The sequence below is a fragment of the Eschrichtius robustus genome, chromosome X, assembly GCF_028021215.1.
Source record: "Eschrichtius robustus isolate mEscRob2 chromosome X, mEscRob2.pri, whole genome shotgun sequence".
Taxonomy (NCBI): domain Eukaryota; kingdom Metazoa; phylum Chordata; class Mammalia; order Artiodactyla; family Eschrichtiidae; genus Eschrichtius; species Eschrichtius robustus.
The window spans coordinates 88875434-88898334 of NC_090845.1; the positions used below are offsets into that span (position 1 = coordinate 88875434).

Genomic DNA, 22901 nt, shown 5'->3' on the forward strand with positions numbered 1-22901 from the left:
GAGGTCATTAAAAAAATTAAGAAGCAGCAAGAAATTGTACAGGACAAGGCTGAGGAAGAATCTTGTGGAATGTTCTAGTAACAAACAGGGAGTTAAAATTCTGGGGCAGCAAGAAAGATCTCTACCCAAAAGAACAGCATATAGATGAGGACACAGCAATACCTGGTCTTTGACTGTGTTAAATTGTCATCATGAAACATTTTTAGAGTTTTCAGCTAAGCGTTTTCTATAAAAATGTAGTCGTTATAGCTTTAAAATGTTTCATAGAGTCTTGTTAAAAGGAAGGGGATTTAAAAGGTAAAATAATCATGGTCTTGAGGATTAAGACCCTCGGGGTAGGGGGGGGCGCCAGGAATGGAAATTCCAATGCCTAAAAATTAATTAGAGAACCAGGAGAAAAAGTAGCTAAAAGGATAAAGCCTATTACTTATTCATCCTTCATTCATTCAACAAACATAATGTCCAGGGCCTACCACATTAAGTAGAGGGGGGAGATATAAAATAAATACCAGTCTCTGCCCTCAAAGATGCCCCATCTAGTGTAGAAAACAAAATAGTATATAAGACATTCCAATGCTATGGGATATTGCTATATTCAATTATGCACAATCTTCTATAGAAGCAAAGAAGAGGAAATGCCTAACTTCGTGGGGTGGGGGATGAGGAAGGAGTTCAGGAGGAGAGTATAATCGGAGACCATTTTACAGAGAAGGTGACCTTTGAGCTGAATCTTAAAGACTACTTAGATATCAATCACCTAGTCCAGGGAAGAAAGAAAGCATGGAGATGTGAGGATGTATACCTGGAGTATAGAAAGCAATTAAGTGTGACTGGATCATAGGATATGTAGAACGATTTACTAGAAAATGAGGCCTGAAGGAGAGACAGAAACCAGGTCTTCAAACCATGCCAAAGACAATGAGGAGCCATCAAAGATCTGTAAGCAAGAGAGTGAAATGATCAGATTTACCTTTTGCTAAAGCCATAATGGTTTCAACTGGGAGGAAGAAAGTTTGGAGGAAGGGAATTATAATAAGCTTTTGCAATGGTCCAAGTAAGAGATTATAAAGACATGGATTAGGAAAATGACCACAAAACTGGATAGAAAGGATTGCATCGGAAACAGCAAAAAGTAGAATTAGTAAATCTTGGTAATTGGTTGGCTATGAAATGTGAGCGAGTGGGAGGATTCAGAGGTAATGCCAAACGCCCCGCGGCAGCCTTCAACCATCAGATTTGAACGGCGGCATTGCTCGGCTGCGGCGGCATGGGTGCCCTGTCATTACCCCCGGCCTGGCAGCTCTACCTCAAGGACCACTGCTTCTCCACATTTAAGAACTGGCCCTTCTTGGAGGGCTGCGCCTGCACCCCGGAGCGGATGGCCATGGCTGGCTTCATCCACTGTCCCCTGAGAACGAGCCCGACTTGGCTCAGTGTTTCTTCTGCTTCAAGGAGTTGGAAGGCTGGGAGCCAGATGACGACCCTATTGAAGAACATAAAAAGCATTCATCTGGTTGTGCTTTCCTTTCTGTCAAGAAGCAGTTTGAAGAATTAACCCTCAGCGAATTTTTGAAACTGGATAAAGAAAGAGCCAAGAACAAAATTGCAAAGGAAACCAACAATAAGCAGGAAGAATTTGAAGAAACTGCAAAGAAAGTCCGCTGTGCCATTGAGCAGCTGGCTGCCTCGGGGCTACCCCACCGTCACTGCCCCACAGCGACACAGACACATGGTTTCCAAGGCACAGCCCTCAGCGTTACCAGCTTTTCTCTGGGGCCTCTTAACTGTGCCTTAGGAAAGGAGAACATCAACATTTTGAAATTAGAATATTTAAACTGTATTTTTGGTATTTTTCTTGAAGGTGGTGCCAGGGGCTACTTTTGTTGTACAGCTAGTGCTAAGTACAGTGACCGAGTCTCTCTATAAAAAAAAAAAAGAGAGAGAGAGAGAGAGAGAAAGAATGTCAAGGTTTCTGGCTTGCACTAGGTGAATGAGATTGGGAACGCTGAAAGAGGTTCAGGTTTGTAGAAGACTGTGAGCTTGACTAGGGATAGGATGAGTTTAAATGATCTCCAGAATATATGGTGGAAACATAGAAAGAGCTGGAGATATACGCTCAGAGCTCAGTAAAGGGACCTGAGTTAGATAAATTTAGGACTAGAATAAGAAAGGAAAAAGGTGGGTAGATTCAAGCATTTTAAGTGACAAGATCTGAATTATGGGAAAGAGGACAGTAAAATAAATGTGTCAGGGAAACAATGCAAATTTAGTACACAGTATTTATAGAACATGAACAGACTATGTTTGTAGAAATTCTTGTTCTGTAAGGTATCAAAGAGTAAATATGTACACTATAAGAGCGCTTTTTAAAAGAAGCTTTAACAAAAAAATGAAATAAAAGATGCCAACGTGTTTTTGCAATGTTGAATACAAAGTGCTAAGTATTTTTCTAATAAACTGCTCTTAAATCCACCTATCCCTGCTCCTGAAACAGTTATTTTCACCATCTGCCAGCAGCAGTCCCTCCCCTTATAAGTCTTTCTTCGTTTATTTTTCTCATGCTCAAAAATTGCAGAACAAGTGAGAGAGGGTGGAGCATAGCTGCTATGAGCTATTAGAATGAGTGACAGAGCCCAAAAATGGAAACATAAATTTTGACAAACTCCCTCAGCAACTATATACTCCTAAGGGTGTCAGGGACACATCCAGCATGCTTCAGCTAGGACTCTTTTTTCTTCTTTTTCAGAAATTGACCAAGTTCTGATACAAATATGAAAGCATTGGAAATGCAATAAAAAAGTAGCAAAGACGTGGCATCTTTCAGGATTTGCCTGAAAGAGAAATAGACTGGAGCAGCAGTCTCCAACCTTTTTGGCACCAGGGACCAGTTTTGTGGAAGACAATTTTTCCACGGACCAGTGGGGGGATGGTTTCAGGACGATTCAAGCACATTACATTTATTGTGCACTTTATTTCTATTATTATTACATTGTAATATATAATGAAATAATTATACAACTCACCATAATGCAGAATCAGTGGGAGCCCTGAGCTTGTTTTCACTTGCCAGTCACTGACAGGGTTTTTGTTGTTGTTGTTGTTTATAAATTTATTTATTTATTTTTGGCTGCATTGGGTGTTCGTTGCTGCACGTGGGCTTTCTCTAGTTGCGGTGAGCAGGGGCTACTCTTCGTTGCAGTGCACGGGCTTCTCATTGTGGTGGCTTCTCTTGTTGCAGAGCACAGGCTCTAGGTGCATGGGCTTCAGTAGTTGTGGCTTGCGGGCTCCAGAGCACAGGCTCAGTAGTTATGGCGCACAGGCTTAGTTGTTCTGTGGCATGTGGTATCTTCCCGGACCAGGGCTCGAACCCATGTCCCCTGCATTGGCAGGCAGACTCTTAACCATTGCACCACCAGGGAAGCCCAACAGGGTTTTGATATGAGTCCACAAGCAATTGATTTATTATGGTCTCTGTGCAGTCAAACCTCTCTGCTAATGATAACCTGTATTTGCAGCCGCTCCCCAGCACTAACATCACCCCCTCGGCTCCACCTCAGACCATCAGGCATTAGATTCTCATAAGGAGCATGCAACCTAGATCCCTCACATGCACAGTTCACAGTAGTGTTCACACTCCTATGAGAATCTAATGCTGCCACTGATCTGACAGGAGGCGGAGTTCAGGCGGTAATGTGAACAATGGGGAGCGGCTGTAAATACAGATGAAGCCTCACTCGCTCAACTGCTGCTCACCTCCTGCTGTGCAGCCCAGTTCCTAACAGGTCACGGACCAGTACCAGTCCGTGGCCTGGGGGTTGGAGACCCCTGAACTAGAGAATTGACTTGCATGATTCCCCTTACACAGTAAGTCAAATTCAAGGTCACAGGCTTAGAGAGTTAAGGATTGGCTGTAGGGCAATTGTAGTTTTTCACATGCCATAGAAGATCCCATGATTTGAACACCTCTACTCCCTGCAATTTCACTTTGTTTTTGCCAAATCGTGGCCCCACTAAATTAACACTGCTGTGACACTAAAAAGGCTGATGTAAAATTTAAAAGATTTTAAACCTAAGAAAATCAACCACACATTTACCCAGATTTGAATTGTATTTTCTCTCTGATTCCCAAACTATAATTCTTTGTTCCTTTCCTTTCAGGATATTCATTTTGGTGTTGAATCCAGCAGCCTATACACTAAATTATAAATGCTACAATGAAGAGTCACCCTCAACAAAGATTGCAGATAAAATCATATGCATTCCACACTTTTTCTCTCCTGTTTAAGAAAGTATCTCAAATACAAAAGCAAAACCTGATAAAAATATGACAGGGAGATATTTTCTATGTTATTTAAATTACTCAGAATTTTAATTAGAAAAGTTACAAGTCCCCAGTAGATAAATTGCTAACAACAAAAACAAACAAAAAAATGAGGAGGCAGTCTCATAAGAGAAAATGTAACTAACAAACAAATATATGGGAATACGTTCAATCTTGGAAGCAATCAGAAAAGTTTAACAAAGCTATAATGAGGTAACATTTTTACCAATTTAATTTAAATTTTCTTCCATAGTTTTCTGGCATGGTCTTGGTGAAATTAGTCAATTATTCCAGTCTTTTTGGAAATCAGTTTGGCAGGATTTTTCAAGAAAAATTTAAATGTTTATATCATTTCACCCAGTAATTTAACTGCCAGGAATTTATGCTGAGGAAATAATTCAAGAAGTTACAAAAACTGTATGCAGTGAGATTTTCTTTACAACATTGTTTATAATAGCAAAAAAATTAGTAATGACCTAAATGACCCATGATAGACTAGCTAAATCATGATGAACAACCTTAAAGGAATATTGTGCAGCCACTAGAAATTATCAGTATGAGTAACATATAACTACATGACAAACCATTTATGATATAATATTACATAAAGAACAGAGCACATGAGTATCTTCATTATGTTTACAATTTTATAAAATTAAGTGTGTATGTAAAGAGCACATTAAGAATTGAAATATTATGTAGTGATATTGTAAGTGATATTTTTATTCCTAAGATCTCGTTTTCATAATATTGTTTCTGCACTGATACATTTTTTTTTAAAGTACTCTTCCACTTACCTCCCCCTCCTTTCCACGGTTCAACAGGCACTTGGTTTCTGATCACCCCTGGGATTGTCATATGGACTCCAGACAACTCACTGCAGTACAAAGGTCACCTCTGGAAAGTCTGGCTGCTTAGAAAGCCCAGGCCCAGCTTCCGACTTAGGCTTCTTTTATTTCCTTCCCTAGCTTCCCTGCCAATGGCTCAACCTCCCCTTGGTTTGCCTTTCAAGCAGCTATAGTCATTTGGGAAAACACACGTGAAATGGATTTACTTTCTAGGGTTGAAAATTTAATATACTTGATGTGATAAATATGACTCCTTTATTACAATTAAAGTGAAAGAGGGAAGGAGAGAATAACAAAAGTGGAAATGAGATTCTGAAGTATCCAGGGTGAAACATTTTATAGTAAACTGCACTAGATCTTGAGCCTTTCAAAGGTCGTTTCCTCAGACAAGTTATTTCAGAAGATTTGGCTTCTGAGATAATTGGTCTTCTTAATCCTTACTGTGGGACACTGCTATGACTCTCCTAAGATTGCTAACTTCACCCATCTGGATTCATAGCATGGACAGGTGTTTTCTGTCTGGACCAAATTACTTTAAGTGTTACATTTGTGGCCTAAATTGCTCAATGTCAGTTTAAATTCAACAGATCTTTGCCCTGTGACCTTTAGTAGGTCTTATTCCAATTCTGATAGAGATGGGAATAACACAGTAGAGAAGGTGCTTGCCCTATGCTGAATGATGTGTATTGAGATTTGCAAACAAACAAACAAACAAAAAAAGACCCTATGCTATGAGCTAGAGAGGGAGAGAGAGGAGGGAGAGGGAGAGGGAGAGGGAGAAAGACCAATGAAGGACCTATTCTAATAAATTAGATACTTTTGTACAAGTTAACAACCTGTGCTGATTTGTATAACCCTCTTCTTTCGGCTTTCCTACATTTTTCATACGCCAAGAGGCTCAAAACATAAAAGTGGTCTTGGCCTCTCTCAATATCCTGCTTCTGACTTGCTCCTGGTTGGTTTCCTTCCACGACAGCTCACCTCCTGAAAGGTAACACAGATGTTAATTTCAACCTGATTTGGTCTAGATACAAATGATGAAGATGGAAAAACACACATTCTGATTTTTCCCCAAGTCCTATGTCCCCTAAAGATAACCCTGGACCCAGAAGCCCCCAAGATATAGATACAAAACACCTGCCATCTGCTCTCAGTTATCTTGTGCTTTCTTTACTTGAGTACCTCAGCACAGCCAATCACCTGCAGCATGGTGTTCACTGGGGTTCTTAATGCTGATTTCGTGGCCCTGTGCCAGTTAAGAAAATGCCTTCTGAATCCTCACAGAAAGAAATTTTCTTCAGCCTAATCTTCATGTTGGGTATATTTTATCATATTCTAAGTCACTGAAAAATGAAGCATGAATTTCATAAACTGACTACTAACCTTCTAGTTCCTCAACCATGTTGGATATGAAAAAACTTACTTAAGTCTCTAAGTACAATGAATCAGTGGCAGCCTGGCAAATCACCCAAATGTCTAGAGATTCTGTTACCAAGCTTTCCCCTAGAGCTGCAGGGTTAATTCAGAAATAGAAGAGCCCCACCCTGTCAGAAATAGGCAGGCAGGCTTCAACAAGGAAAACAAATGTTTGAAGGACCAGCCTGCCTGGATTTTATTCTCAGTTGCAGCATCTCTTCACTGTGCATTTCCCTTCCCTATGACAGTGAGATCTTGCCATATAACATTTAGAGAGCATCAGATAAAAGATGTTATTTAAGGGAAGTTAGTATTACTATTAGGGCTACTGTTGTGTCTATCCCAGCATCAGTGTCTGAGGAGAAAGATGCTTTAGTTACCAAAAGGAGGGGAAAGATAATTGCATGCATTCCCTCTGAAGCTGTTTAGAGAGGGTGAGAGACAGATAGACAAAGACAAGATTTTTTCTTACTAAAGGTAAGTGCTTAGAGCAGTGGATCCCAATCTTTGAAATATGTGGATCTCTTTTATACTTAAAAAAATTATCTCTCTCTCTCAATTTCTTTCAGTCTCTCTTTCACACTCACACACACACACACACACACGAGAGTCATATATTTAGGATATGTTGGTTGAGAAAATGCTCAACAACAAAAACCTACAATAAATTCAGCAACACTTATAAATAAGCTTATATTTTATTCATCATAGCAACATCTACATAGATTTGTGAAACATTAGTACATGGATATCCAAAGTACATTATTTATTTATTTTACAAGCAATGTTTGTTGGGCACATGTATTCTTACATTTCTTGCTATAACTCCATGCCACCCCAAGTCAAGAACCACTGATTTAGAGTATATTGCGTAAAGTCCCAGGCAACCAAAGGTTGTGGGGCAAGCTCCTGGGAGCCACATACCCACATTCTAGTAGATAGTAACCCAGGGCCTAGCAGCCCTAGGGTTTCATACATTGTATAGTTCTCTTTTAAATACAAAGTAAATAAAATTTATTCACCATCAATGACCACAAAAGCATAGTCTGGTTGTTCTTGAGCTTCGTTTCAGAGATTGTAATGCTCTCTATGCCAACTATTCTTTATTTATTGCTTATCAATCAACATATGCGTTCATTTTACAAACACATTAAAGAGCTTTCAAACAAATGCAAAACACAGGAAAATGACACAGACAGATGAGATAGCAAGAGGGACATCTTCATCACAGCGTTCTGTGTTGGAAGGCTTCGCTAAAGTGATGGGATGCAAAGGAGTATTTGAGGCTTTGTCCTATGAAAATTTCAGCTCTTTATATTTCAACGGCAATTGCAAGGAAACCCACCCAAAATAAAAATCACATCCTGTATTGGCATGTACTGAAGAAGGTTTTAATTTTTTTTGCTCGTATTTTTAACTGTTACAGGCCTGGCTAGGAAGTGAAAAGAAAGTATGTCGGCATCTAATGGCAGTTCAGGGAGTGAAGTATCTTGAGCAGGAGTGTACCTAGATGGAAAAGAAAAGCAAAATGTTGGGAAAGATAAGCTGGTGAGATGAGTGCAGTCCTTTACCTGTCCTGCCAAACAGATTGCTACTTGTACACATCTACTCTGATTCAAGTCCTGACTTTTTAACTTTTAAAATCACTTGACTGCCTTAAAGTCAGAAAGAGAAAAACAAATATCATATATTAATGCATATATGTGGAATCAGAAAAAATTGGTATAGATGATCTCATTTGCAAAGCAAAAATAGAGACACAGACATGGAGAACAAATGTATGGATACCAAGGGGGAAAGGGGGTGGGTGGGAGGAATTGGGAGATTGAGATTGACATATATACACTGTTGATACTATGTATAAAATAGATAACTAATGAACCTACTGTATAGCACAGGGAACTCTACTCAGTGCTCTGTGGTGACCTAAATGGGAAGGAAATCCAAAAATGAGGGGATATATGTATACGTATAGCTGATTCACTTTGCTGTACAGCAGAAACTAGCACATCATTGTAAAGCAACTATACTCCAATAAAAATTTTTTTTTAAGTACATTATCATCCTCTCTTAACAACAGCTTGAAAATAATGGGCTAGGTGGGGGACACTCCCTAGGGTAACCACCCCCACCCCCCTGTGTATAATCCCTTGTGCAATCCCCTCCCTTTGAGTGGGCGGTAAAACCTGCAAACTGCTTCTAACCAACAAAATATGACAAAGGTGATGAGATGTCACGCCCTCCTGTGATCTGTTATATAATAGGGCAAAGGTGAAGGGATTTTTCAGATGTAATTATGTGTCTAATTGACTTTTAACTAATCAAAGGGAGATTATCCTAGTTGGAACTGACCTAATAAGGTGAACCCTTTAAAAGAGAAGTTAGGCCTTCCCTTATATGGGAGATTCCAAGCAGCAGAGATTCTCTCTCCATTACAGCCTTTGAAGAAGCAAGCTGCCATGAATTCCACAGCCTCAGGGTACTAGATTCCATCAACAACCTGAATGAGCTTAGAAGCCTAGTTAAGCTTCAAGATGAGAATGCAGTCTGGCCGACCTTGACTGCAGCCTTGTGAGACCCTGAACAAAGGATACAGCTAAGCTCTGCCCAGCCTCCTGACCCATCAACATGGTGAGATAATGAATGTGTGGTGTTTTAATGGGCTAAGTTTGAAACTCTTTTATGCCGCAATAGAACAGTAATACAGGAGAACACATTTATTTTCCTCAGTTGTCTAAGGAAGTCCTAGGAGGAAATGTAGACCCAATGACAAATGTGATCAAGTGGAAAGAGTACTAAATGAGGCATGGAGGCCTGGTTCAAATCCTGGCTCAGCTTGATCTGGAGCAAGATACTCAACCCCTTTGAGCCTGTAAGGTCATCTGCCAAATGGAATTGATGTAACCTGCCTAGCTCTTCTCGCAAGGTTCTGAGGGAGGACTTTGAAAACTGCAAAATGCTGAGCTCATATTATATGGCACTTACCATGTTCCAAGTAGTATTCTAATTTTCCTGTGTGTATTAAATCACATAATCCTCAAACAACCCTATAAAGTAGATATTTTTTATGATCATTATCTCCATTTGATAGATGAAAGAAATGAGATGCATGGAGGTGAAAAATCTTGCCCGAGATCACACAACTGTTAGTAAGTAAGACCAAGCCTTTAAACCCAGGCAGTGCGGTTCCAGGTTCTTTCCTCTTAATTATTGCACTGTGTTGCCTCTTGTAGCTTTAATAAGTGCAGGAAATCCACTCCTTCTGAAGCAAGCTGAGCCTTGATACCAACATATTCTGAAAGAGATTCAAATCCTCAGATGAGAGTTATCCCTATAAGCCTCTGCTTTGATGCATTCTTCCAGATTTGTTATCTTGGTTTTTCTAATACAACCACATTTTTTTTTTCAAAAGAAATTCACCAGGAAGCAACAATCCTCTTTCTCTTCCATAAAGTGCATTGGCACCATCCACAGTGCTCAGTCCCACTTCTTCATACACATCACCACCTCCTTCTACTGTTTCCCATTATTACTTAGCTGAGACCATATGAACATCCGTTTACAACAAACACACTTAATTTCTCTTCAAATACAGATTTGCATAAAAACCAAGCATAAAGGGGACAGAAGCATTTTTTACTGAATTGCTTTTAGGTATACTGCATGATTTCCATTATGTCTACTGCCTGCTTTTGCAAATCTCTAGGCATGTAGAATCAATTCTTAATTTATCAGAAAAACACCAGAGCTAGAAAAAGCCTTGCTTAAAGGATCATATGGTACATTCCCATAATTTGGGAAGATTATCTTTTTACCTTTAAATCTTGCTGAAGTTAAAAAAAATATCTTACCTCCTTTAAAGGAACATTATAGTTCTGAAGCTAGTATTTAAAAGTTCTTCTTGAAGCAAACTGAAATCTCCTCTGCATCAATTTAAGCAAGCAAGGTTCTATTCAAGCTTCAGAAACAGCTAAAAAGACTTTCTAAACCATTCCCTGATACCCCTAGATTAAATTAGCACCTTAACCCTTCAGCATTCTGGGTGCACATACTTTTACTATGCTGCTTATATAATAATGCTGGTGTTTATTTATACATCTGCACCACCCCAACAGAGAGTCCTTGAGGGCAGGGGCAATGTTCTACTTATCTTTGTGTACCTCACACCTGGCAGAGTGACTAGCATATGTTAGAAAGTTGAAAGAAAAATTTGAATTAATGAATGACTAAATGAGGTAGATTTCATACTGTTCCATTTGTGAGCAAAGAACTGAGCAGCTTCCTATTCATAAAACCTTTCTTACAAAGACCAATATTAGCTCTCTCCTTTTGTCTCTTGCTCATTAAGCAAACTCAAATTCTTTCCTGTCCATAGGACATATTTTTCCAATCTGTAAGCCAAAGTTTCCTTGACTATCATCTCCATATCTATTTCAGTGGAATGATCAAGATCAGAATCATAGTGCTATATACATCAATAACGGTTTAAATGCACTTCCCATTTATATAATCAAGATCATAATCATTGCGTTACACACACTGATAACTGTATTTAAATGTACTTCCCTTTATGCAATTAGATTCCTTCCAAAAAGTTGGCTGTGAATTGAGTTATCACAAATCCATTTCTACATAAAATTCACCAGGGCAGCTTATTATTTGGAGAGTATCCAAATAATTTTAAAATTTAAAAAAGTTTTTTATTTTTTTAACATCTTTATTGGAGTATAATTGCTTTACAATGGTGTGTTAGTTTCTGCTTTATAACAAAGTGAATCAGTTATACATATACATATGTTCCCATATCTCTTCCCTCTTGCATCTCCCTCCCTCCCACCCTCCCTCTCCCACCCCTCTGGCTGGTCACAAAGCACCGAGCTGATCTCCCTGTGCTATGCGGCTGCTTCCCACTAGCTATCTATTTTGCATTTGGTAGTGTATATATGTCCATGCCACTCTCTCACTTTGTCACAGCTTACCCTTCCCCCTCCCCATATCCTCAAGTCCATTCTCTAGTAGGTCTGTGTCTTTATTCCTGTCTTACCACTAGGTTCTTCATGACCTTTTTTATTTTTCCCCTTAGATTCCATATATATGTGTTAGCATACTGTATTTGTTTTTCTCTTTCTGACTGACTTCACTCTGTATGACAGACTCTAACTCCATCCACCTCACTACAAATAACTCAATTTCGTTTCTTTTTATGGCTGAGTAATATTCCATTGAACATTCTTGCACTGTTGGTGGGAATGTAAATTGATACAGCCACTATGGAGAACAGTATGGAGGTTCCTTAAAAAACTAAAAATAGAACTACCATACAACCCAGCAATCCCACTACTGGGCATATACCCTGAGAACACCATAATTCAAAAAGAGTCATGTACCACAATGTTCATTGCAACTCTATTTACTATAACCAGGACATGGAAGCAACCTAAGTGTCCATCATCAGATGAATGGATAAAGAAGATGTGGCACATATATACAAAAAAAGTTTTTTTAATATGAGTAATCTTCCTCTAGTTATTTTTCCCAAAGAGGCAGTACAGTGTAGTGGGATTCACATTTGATTTGAAATCAAAAGAACTGAGTTTAAAACCGGATCTTTCTGTATTCCCTCAGGCATTTCACTTACATTTTTGGGGTCTGCTTTCTCTTCTGTTAAATGGGGATTATAATAATAAATAACTCACAGGACCATTTTAGGACCAAATACACTTATGATGTATGTGAAAGGGCTGTGTTCACTGTAAAACAAATATTTATGATAATTATAAGTAATAATAATAAATTTTATATGCAGTTTTCTTAAAGTTAGATTCCTCAATCTAATAGAAGAATCGCTTTGTACATTTAACATATGTTGATCTTTTTTCACCACGGCACTGTACTTCTTGTTCATATTTAGCGTGAGGTCAACTATAACTCTCAGAACTTTATCTGTGATGCTTGGGACTATCCAGTCTTTTTCAACTCTGTATTAATGAATTTGAGTTTTCACATCCCTGTGATAGCTCATCCTTTTATTTTTCGCTAGTGAGATACTTCTTTCTCTAATTTATCAAGGTAATTTTTAGTATTTCTCTCTGGCATCTATCAAAACACTCAGTAACAGGCACCCTAGAAATATATAGATCAGCCAACATTCTGCATATTCTTCCTCTATCTGGGAAGTAGATGGCTATGAGGGCTGTCTCTATAGTAGTGCCAAAGATACATGAATTGAGTGTACCTGAAACAGTATTTGGGTAGCTCTATTTTGGCAGATGGAAGAGGGAGCCATCCTTCTCTGCTAGTGAACATAGCACAACCTTCCCAGACACACATAGAGGGGCCAAAGAAGCACCCAGACATCTTTCAATAAGTGAGCCTTATTGGTAAATGAGCTTTTATCTGACTTTCATAAGCAGATGCTAAAAGGACCCACAATTGGAAAGCATACCAAGCCCTGGAATAATTCAAGAAAAAAGCTCAACAAACTACTTAGAGGAGGGTAGTGATCTGAGCTACAACCATTTATATATTATATAAAATGGGCTGTGTGTTGCAAAAAGGACAAAAATAATGGCTTTGGGGTTCATGGTCAGGGACTACTAAATAATAGCCCAGGATTTTAGCAGTGAGATTAAAGTGAAATGGATGGGTAAGCTTAGTTTTAAATAAATAAATGAGTGTCTATATTTAGTAGGCACTGCATCTAGGACTAGAGAGGGAGGGGGAAAAGTTAACATTTAAGAAGAGTCCAAATCGCTTGAGGTAAAGCTAACAAATATTGGTGAGGAAGAGGGAAGGAAAAAGAAACATCAAGTCTTAGTCGGTACATAATGGGTTCCATTTTGCCAGGATGTTGGTCTGCTTCCCCCTAGAAGAGTCTGCACAGAACTAACACTTGTTAAATGTATGACTTAACATTGAAAGAAAAAGGCATTCCAGAAAACCGGAGCTCCTAGAACCCAAAAAAGCACTCAGACTTAAAAATAACAAGTGTTCAATAAAAATCCCTACATATGAGGTGGAATATCAAAGATCCTAAGGTACAGAGATGTATTTGAGTATTGAGAACCCAAGTATAAAAAACAGAGAGTTAGAAACCATAAAATTGAGTCTAGGAATTGAATCAAAATTAATTGTTTCAAGACACTGTACTGGGCAAAATGGTAGTGGTGGTAATAAACAGATGAATAGGGCACACCCTTTGTCTTCAAATAGCCAAAAATCTATTTGGAATATTCATATAAAAATATCTAACTTTCGAAGGGAAAAAGGGTAGTGAAGATTCACTCTACTGTGTATTGAAACATACTCCCAAGCTATAATAATTTTTAAAATGTAGGTCTGATGTAAAAGCAAACAGACATGCCAATGAAAAGAAAAAGCAGCACATAAGTGTTTTGTTTTTGTTTTTATTTTTGCTTTTTTGGATATATACCCAGGAGTGGAATTGCTGGGTCATATGGTAGTTCTATTTATTAGGTTTTTGAGAAACCTCGATACTGTTTTCCACAGTGGCTGCACCAATTTACATTCCCACCAACAGTGTGTGAGGGGTCCCTTTTCTCCACATCCTTTCCAACAATTGTTATTTGTATTCTTTTTAATGATAACTATTCTGACAGGTGTGAGGTGATATCTCATCGTGGTTTTGATTTGCATTTCTCTATTAATTAGCAGTATTGAGCATCTTTTCATGTGCCTGTTGGCCATCTGCATTTCCACTTTGGAAAAATGTCTATTCAGTTCTTCTGCCTATTTTTTAATCAGGTTGTTTGTTTGTTCTGATGTTGAGTTCTATGAGCTTTTTATATATTTTGGATGTTAACCCCTTATCAGTGATATCATTTGCAAATAGTTTCTCCCATTCAGTAGGTTGTCTTTTTTGTTTTGTCGATGGTTTCCTTTGCTGTGCAAAAGGTTTAAAGTTTAATTAGTTTCCATTTGTTAATTTTTGCTTTTATTTCCTTTGTTTTGGGAGACAGATCCAAAAAAATATTGCTATGATTTATGTCAAAGAGTGTTCTGCTTATGTTTTCCTCTAGGAGTTATATGGTTTCCAGTCTTACATTTAGGTCTTTAATCCATTTTGAGTTTATGTTTGTATATGCTGTTAGAGAATGTTCTAATCTCATTCTTTTACATGTAGCTGTGCAGTTTTCCCAGTACCACTTATTGAAGAGACTGTCTTTTCTCCATTGTATATTTTTGCCTCCTTTATCATAGATTAATTGATCATAAGCACATGGGTTTACCTCTGGGCTCTCTATTCTGTTCCATGGATCTGTGTGTCTGTTTTTGTGCCAGTACCATACTGTTTTAATTACTGTAGCCTTGTAGTGTAATCTGAAGTCAGGAAGTGTGATTCCTCTGGTTCTGTTCTTCTTTCTCAAGATTGTTTTTGCTATTCTGGGTCTTTTGTATTTCCATACGGATTTTAAAATTACTTGTCCTAGTTCTGTGAAAAAAAAAAAAAATGCCATTGGTATTTTTATAGGGATTGTAATGAATTTGTAGATTGCCTTGGATAGTATGGTCATAAAACAAAAACACTAATTCAAAAAGATATATGCACCCCAATGTTCATAGCAGCATTATTTACAATTGCCGAGATATGGAAGCAATCTATGTATCCATCAGCAGATGAATGGATAAAGAAGATGTGGTGTATATATAAAATGGAATAAAACTCAGTCATAAAAAGGAATGGAATTTTGCCATTTGGAATAACATGGATGGACTTGGAGGGTATTATGCTAAGGGACATAAGTCAGACAAAGAAAGACAAATACTGTATGATCATTTACATGTAGAATCTAAAAAATACAAGAAACTAGGGAATATAACAAAAAAATAATCACAGATATACAGAACAAACTAGTGGTTACCAGTGAGGAGAGGGAAGAGGGGAAGGGCAATATAGGGGTAGGGAATTAAGAGGTACAAACTATTATGTATAAAATAAGCTACAAGGATATATTGTACAACACAGGGAATATAGCCAATATTTTATAATAACTATAAATAGAGTATAACCTTTAAAATTTGGAAATTACTATATTGTACACCTGTAACTTGTATAATACTGTACATCAACTATACTTCTATTTAAAAAAAAAGAAGCACACAGATTCAGACTCTAGAGCCGAGATACATAAGAATTAAATAAATAAATAAAGTACATCAAAACTTAGTTTAAAGGGAACTCCCTGGAGGTCCAGTGGTTAGGCCTTGGTGCTTTCACTGCTGGGGCCTGGGTTCAGTCCCTGGTTGGGGAACTAAGATCCCACAAGCCTCAGGGTGTGGCAAAAAAATTAGTTTAAAAAGTCCAGTGTTATTCTATAAAGACAGAATGTAAGTCATGTGAAAAAATTCTGTTTAAAACTTGCATCATACACCAACATAGCTGATTAAAGTGTTAAATGTTTTAAAACATTTTTAACTAGAAGAAAATATGTCAATTTTACCCTGTTTTCAGGATGAGGAAGAACTTACTGAGCTTAAGAAAAATCGAAGAAACCACAATGGAAAAGATTGAATAGATTTAACAACATTGAAAAATTTTAACTTCTCCATGAAAAGGGTTATGTAAAACAAACAAACTGCACTATTTAAAAATATTTTCCAAGGGCTAATAATCCTTAATATACAAAGGGCTCATTTGAATAAATAGGAACAACTACAGAAACCTTAATAAATTATTGGGCAGAGAACATTATCAGAAAATTTACAAAATAAGAGACATTAATGACTGGTAAATATGGAAAAACATCCAAATTCACTGATACTCAGACCAATATATAATAAAAAGACAGTATCTCTATCAAAATTCCAATGATATTCTTCAAAGAAATGGAAAAGCTGATCCTCAAATTCACATGGAATTGCAAAGGGCCTTGAATAGCCAAAACAGTCTTGAAAAAGAATGTTGGAGGGCTTACATCTCCTAACTTTGAAACTTACTATAAAGCTACAACAACTAAAACAGTATATTACTAGCATAAGGGCCAGCATGTATAACAATGGGATAGAACACAGAGCCCAGTAATAAACTTACATATATGGTCAACTAATTTTTGACAAGAGTGCCAAGACCATTCAATGGGGAAAGGACAGTCTTTTCAACAAATGGTGCTGGAAAAACTGTATATACACATACAAAAGAATGAATTTGGACACTTACCTTACACCATATACAAAAATTAACTCAAAGTGAATCAAAAATGTAAACTTAAGAGCTAGAACTATAAAAATCCTAGAAGAAAACATTGGGGAAAATCCTCATGACATTGGAGTGGCAAAAATTTCATAGATGTGACACCAATAGCACAGGCAACAAAAGAAAAAAATAGATATACTGACTTCATCAAAATCAAGAACTTTCATGCATCAAAGAAACTATAAAGAAAGCAAAAAGACAATCTAAAGAATGAGAAAAATATTTGCAAATCATATATCTGATAAGGTACTAATATCCAGAATATACAAGGAATACCTAAAACTCAAAAACAAAAACAAAACAAGCCAATTCCAAAATTCATAAAGGATATGAATTGACATTTCTCCAAAGAAGATATATACAAATGGCCAATGAGTACATTAGAAAGGTGCTCAAAATCATCAGTCTTTAGGGGAATGCAAATCAAAACCACAATGAGATACCACTTCACAGCTACTAGGATAGCTTTATTTTCTAAAAAAAGAAAGAAAGAAAAATAACAAGTGTTGGTGAGAATGTGGAAAAATTGAAACTCTCACACATTACTGATGAGAATGTAACGTGATGCAGTCACTATGGAAAACAATTTGGCAGTTTGTCAGAGTTAAACATAGAATTACCATAAGATCCCAAAATTCCACTTCCAAGTGTATAATCAAAAGAATTAAGAGTAGGGACTTGAATAGATATTTGTATACCAACATTCATAACAATATTATTCACAATAGCCAAAAGTTGGAAAAAAACCAAGTGTCCATTGACAGATTACTCAGAATGTGGCATATACATACAATGGAATACTAATTAGCCATAAAAAACAATGGAATTTTGATATATGCTACAACATAGATGGACTTTGCAAACATTATGCTAAGTGAAATAAGCCAGACACAGTAAGACAAATATTACGTGATTCCACTTATATGAGGTACCTAGAATAGGCAAATTCATGGAGATAAAAAGTAGATAAAAGTTACCAAGAGCTGAGGGGGAGGGAGACATGGAAGTTATTTTTTAATGGGCAGAGTTTATGTTGGGGTTGATAAAAAAATGGAGGGGGGATATAGTGGTGTTGGTTACACAACATTGTGAATACGTTTAATGCCACTAACTTTTACACTTACGAATGTACAAATGACAAATATTACACATATTTTACTACAATAAAAAAGACAATGATCTTTTTAATTTTTTTTATCAACCCCAATTTTTTATCAACCCCAATATAAACTCTGCCCATTAAAAAATAACTTCCATGTCTCCCTCCCCCTCAGCTCCTGGTAACTTTTATCTACTTTTTATCTCTATGAATTTGCCTATTCTAGGTACCTCACCATTTTCCCAAATCAATGTATATGCAGGTCAGGGCTGTGCCCAGGAGTTCATAAACAATCTTATGGATTGTCTTTCCTGAGCTCCTCTCACTCTGCAAAGATTAAAAACAGTGGAAATATCTAGTGTTGAGAATAGTGATGGAGAAAAGGTATTCTCATACATTGTTTTATAGGAATGTAAACTGGTAAAATCCTTAAGAAAGGCAATTTGGGGATAGATGGAGAGAGATAGAGATAGAGGTAAAGATAGAGACAGAAAGAGAGAAATATATATCTTCCACATTTCCTACAAAGAAATAAGAAAATATAATTATGCTAACAGTGTTTATTACTTAATAGTAGGACAATAGGTTGTTATTATTTAAGTTGGATACTTTATTATACACTTCAAATTTTATATAATGAATGCTTATTGTCTGTATAATTATAAAAATATTCTAACATAGGAACAGGAAAAAAATACAATTGACAATATAAATCATTTTTAAATGCCAGATGATTGAAAGAGACAATAAATGCCTTAGAAAGTCAGGTTTTCTGGCCAGGGAAACCTTCTCAAAAGAGCTGGGTTATAACAGATTCTGATAAACTGAGAGACTGGCTAAAGACATCCTAGGTTGGCAGAATAGAAGTGAGAATACAAAAGGTAATTCCAGCCTGGCTAGAGTATACATAGGGCTAAAGTCAGAGACTGGCAGCCCTCAGCCATGTGTTCTTTTGACAAAACTGGTTTTTTTTAAGTGGTCTCCAATATCTAAAAATGCAAAGATTTCATATAAAAATCTGAGTTTCTGGCTTTTCTTGACAAAATGAAAAATCTGGCAACAGCAGGCTTGCAAGTTCCACATAGCAATAATCAGCTTAGCCACGAATTATACACTGTAGGTGGAAAATTTGCTTCCCAGTTTGCCACAGTGCTCACTCAGCTAGACCCACTAATTGGCGTTACCTGCCTGATGCCTATGATCATTTGATTTTGCAAATCCTCTCACAGGAAATCAGTAAGAGAAAAGAAAGCTTAGCCTTAGACTATAGATGGCCCTAAATGTTAGATTATGGAATTTGGATCTGATTCAATAGACAGCAGATAGCTCTTGAAGGTTTTTGAGTGGATGAGTAACAATAATATTAAGAGCTGAATATGGTAAAATTTAAACAGCATATAGCTTGCACAATGAATTTGAGGTTGAAAGAAAAAGAAATTTTTGTAACAGCCTCAGTGTGAAGAGAGAAGATCTCTGAAAAGTGGTGTTAAGGGTGAAAAAAAGAAGGGTTAAAACACAAGAGTGAAGAATTGATAAAATGTGGTGACTGAATCTTCATGTGGCACATGAGGGGAAAGGTCAAAACTAATAGAGGAAGAAGGCTCAGGGAGAAGAAAGGCAAAGATAAGCCTGGGTGAGGAAGAAAATGATGGTGTTATTACAGAAGTAGGAAATTTAATAGGCAGAGTGAATCTAGGAATATACAGTAAATTCATGTAAACCTTTGTGCAGGTTTGTACATCTGTTTTTCCTATTAAAATGCAGGGCCATGTTTTATTTTTCCGTCAATCTTCAGCACCTAGCACAGGGTCTGGAATTTAAAAAACAAAAAACAAAAAAACACATCCACTAAATGCTACTTGAATCCAATATAATTTAAAGTACTATCGCAAGATAAACAAGTAATAATGTTAAGGATGATAGTCTAGAGCTCAAGAAAGAGGTTAGAAGCAGAACTATAAATCTGGGAGTCATCCACATGAATAAGAGAATAGAAGATATAAAAAAGGGATAAGGTCACTTAGTGGAAATTGAGATGAAAAACAGAGCACAGGGAAGTAAAATTCAGAGAACAGCTACACTGAAGAGATGGAAAGAAATTAGGGAGGAAAACAAAAGAGAAAAATTGAGCAACGTTAAGAAGAGGCTCGGGATGATAGAAATCTGATGGAGAAAAGACTTCTAAGATGGAGTAGTTGGGCATATCACCATGGATAAATTAGACAAACATAATGTAGAAGCAAGTTATAGAAGTTTGATTCCATTTATATAAAGATTAAAGAAAAACAGATAAAACTAGCAATATATTTATGTAAAGATGTGTGTATAAGCTTCCCATATATGTGGTAAAATGATTTTTCTTTAAAAAAAGCAAGCAGATGATTAACACAAAATTCAAATTAGTTGTTATTTGGTGGATGAGGATGGAGGAGGATGTAGGGAAGAGGAATACAAGGTAGGCAAATGTTCTATGTCTTAATATAGAGATTACATGGATATTTGTTATGTTATTAGTGAAACTGTACATATTTTAATAGAGAGAAAAGAAGCTTGGTAGCATTTCCAAATCCACAAATATATCCTATGGATATATTACACAAACAATCAAATGCAAATACATTTGCTTCCATAAATATGTTCACTGCAACACTGTGATAACAATAATCTGGATGCAACCAAAATGTCTATCAATAGGAAACCAATTAAATAAGCTATAATTCATTCTTACAACGGAAGACTACTCAGTCATTTTTTAAATGAGGTAAATCTGTATATACCAATATAGAATGGACTACGAGACTTATTTTTAAGTGGAGAAAGTAATCACATAACAGATTATACATAATATGACCCTGTTTGTATTAAAAGGTGTTTGATTATGCACAGAAAATTTCTGGAAGGATATACAATAAACTGTTGCAGTCATTACTTCCTGGGATTAGAAATGAGGAATCCAGAATAGGGTTGGAAAACTTTTACTTTTTACTTTACACCTTTCGAAATAACCCACCAAGGAAGGTTGTTTTTGTTTTTCACTTCCCTCATTTCTTTTTTTTTTCATATAGTTTATTTTATTTTATTTTATTGTTATTTTTTTGGATGACAAAGCTGCAGAAGGAGTGAGGAAGAGAAGAAAGACTGGGACAAGCCACTAAATTTGACGATTTCAAAGTCACTAGGAGACTTTACTAGAATAGGTTTTTAGAATGGTGGGAACAGAAGATAGACTGAAGATAAAGAAAATCTCAGTAACAAGAGTATGTTACTCTTGAAAAATCTGATGATAAAAAGAGAAAGAAACAGAATGGTTGCTAGTAAGAATGACAAAGATAAATTAGGGGTTCGGTTAGGCCAGGTTTTTTATTATTGTGATTTTAAAGGGCTTGTAGAGCTGAGCTTGTTTGTAGGTAAAGGGGAAAAAGTCAGTGGAGAGAAAGAGTTGTTGATGAAGGTAAAGGTGAGTGCTTTAAAAGGCTCAGAACAAAGTCAAAACTAGGGAGGAAATAACCTGAAGCATTCTAAGGGAGCAGCTGAAAGAAGACAATGATGGACAGGCTCTCCCTTGAGAGGAATACTGAGAGAGAATGAACTCGAAGAACCCCGGGGAGGGACAGCTGACATCTGGGGCAGCAGACTATCAAATAGGATGAGCACAGAAAAGCACTCTCTTGACATGGACAAAAGAGGGATTTTTTTTTAAGTGTAGGGAAGAAGTTTCATGAGGAAGAAAAGTCAAAAGTGAACTCTAAAAACTCAAGGAGATAACTAGAGAAAAGGAAATCTAGGTACAGAAACTCAAAAGTATGTCATTGATCTTGGAGGTAAAGAAGAAAGGAGAAATACCTATATCTACAAATGACACTTCATTTAGAGGATGAGATAGGGAGCAGAGAATCAATGGCACACCAGGTTAGATTCCATAATATATTTTATTATTATTATTATTATTATTATTATTATTATTATACTTTGGAGAGAAACATGCACACATAAATAACTTTCCACAAAGTTTTCTTCAAGACTTCGAACATTTTCATTCTGTACTGCTTCTACTTTCCTCAAGGCACTTTGAAGTTTGCCCTGTGCACGTCCCTGTAGTCTGGTTGACTGGGAGGCTTTGGCTTCAGGTGCAAGGAACTCTAAGCTCATAAGGGAGCAAGCTCTATTTAAATGAAGCGCTCCATATTTTCCCTGCCTTGTCCAAAAGACTAGGGGAAGATAAACCCAAATGTACCATTCTTATAGAAAATATCTCCCCCTTGGCCTCTCAAGACAAGCCTCTACTGAAAACTGTGTCGAGGCTACCCTCCCTGGCCTCTGCTTCTTGGATTCAAGATTTATTTTCAAATAACAGTTTTTACCTCTTTGACCTGTTTTTCAACAAAGTGAATCTTTTTTTTTTCCATTTTCACACGCAGGGGCTTTATTTTCATGATAGACTGAGTTTCTTCACAGTGTCAAGCACGGCATGATCCTTGAAAAAGTCTAATGTGACATGACAGACAGACAGCACAGCCAGAAAAAGCCAAAAAGAAAATCTCAAAGTGACCTTTCTTAAAACACAGACAGAAAAACACATAACTATTTCCTTAAACCTAAAGAATTTCATGAGATGAAAGAGGCTAATAGGCTTTGTAAGGTAAAACTAGTCTACTGAAAAACAAAAGGACCCTGATGAGCCCATATACATTTTAATGATAGATACAAACAAAATCCACTTTATTTAGACACTAAAAAGGTTGATTACAGGAAGTAAAGTGTATAATTAGTCCAAAATGATGTGAAGTATATTTGGATACCATGCATACCATGTGGGCTATATTCCTTCTGTCAAGAATAAATAGACTGAGGGAAGGCAGGTCCAACTAGTCAGTACCAGAAGAAACTGCCTATGCTACAAAATAGGTAGTATACCATAAAATTCTGAAGCAAGAGCCCCCAACTCTATTTCAATTAGTATGACCTCCTGGCATTTTGAGTTTTCTATGGTGAAGATAGTTCTTT

The 22901-nt window shown here is 36.9% G+C and overlaps 1 pseudogene; it reads left to right on the forward strand.

The window, feature by feature from the left end:
• The first annotated feature begins 1267 nt into the window (after positions 1-1267).
• Positions 1268-1926, forward strand: LOC137756359 (baculoviral IAP repeat-containing protein 5-like; annotated as a pseudogene).
• Positions 1927-22901: the final 20975 nt, after the last annotated feature.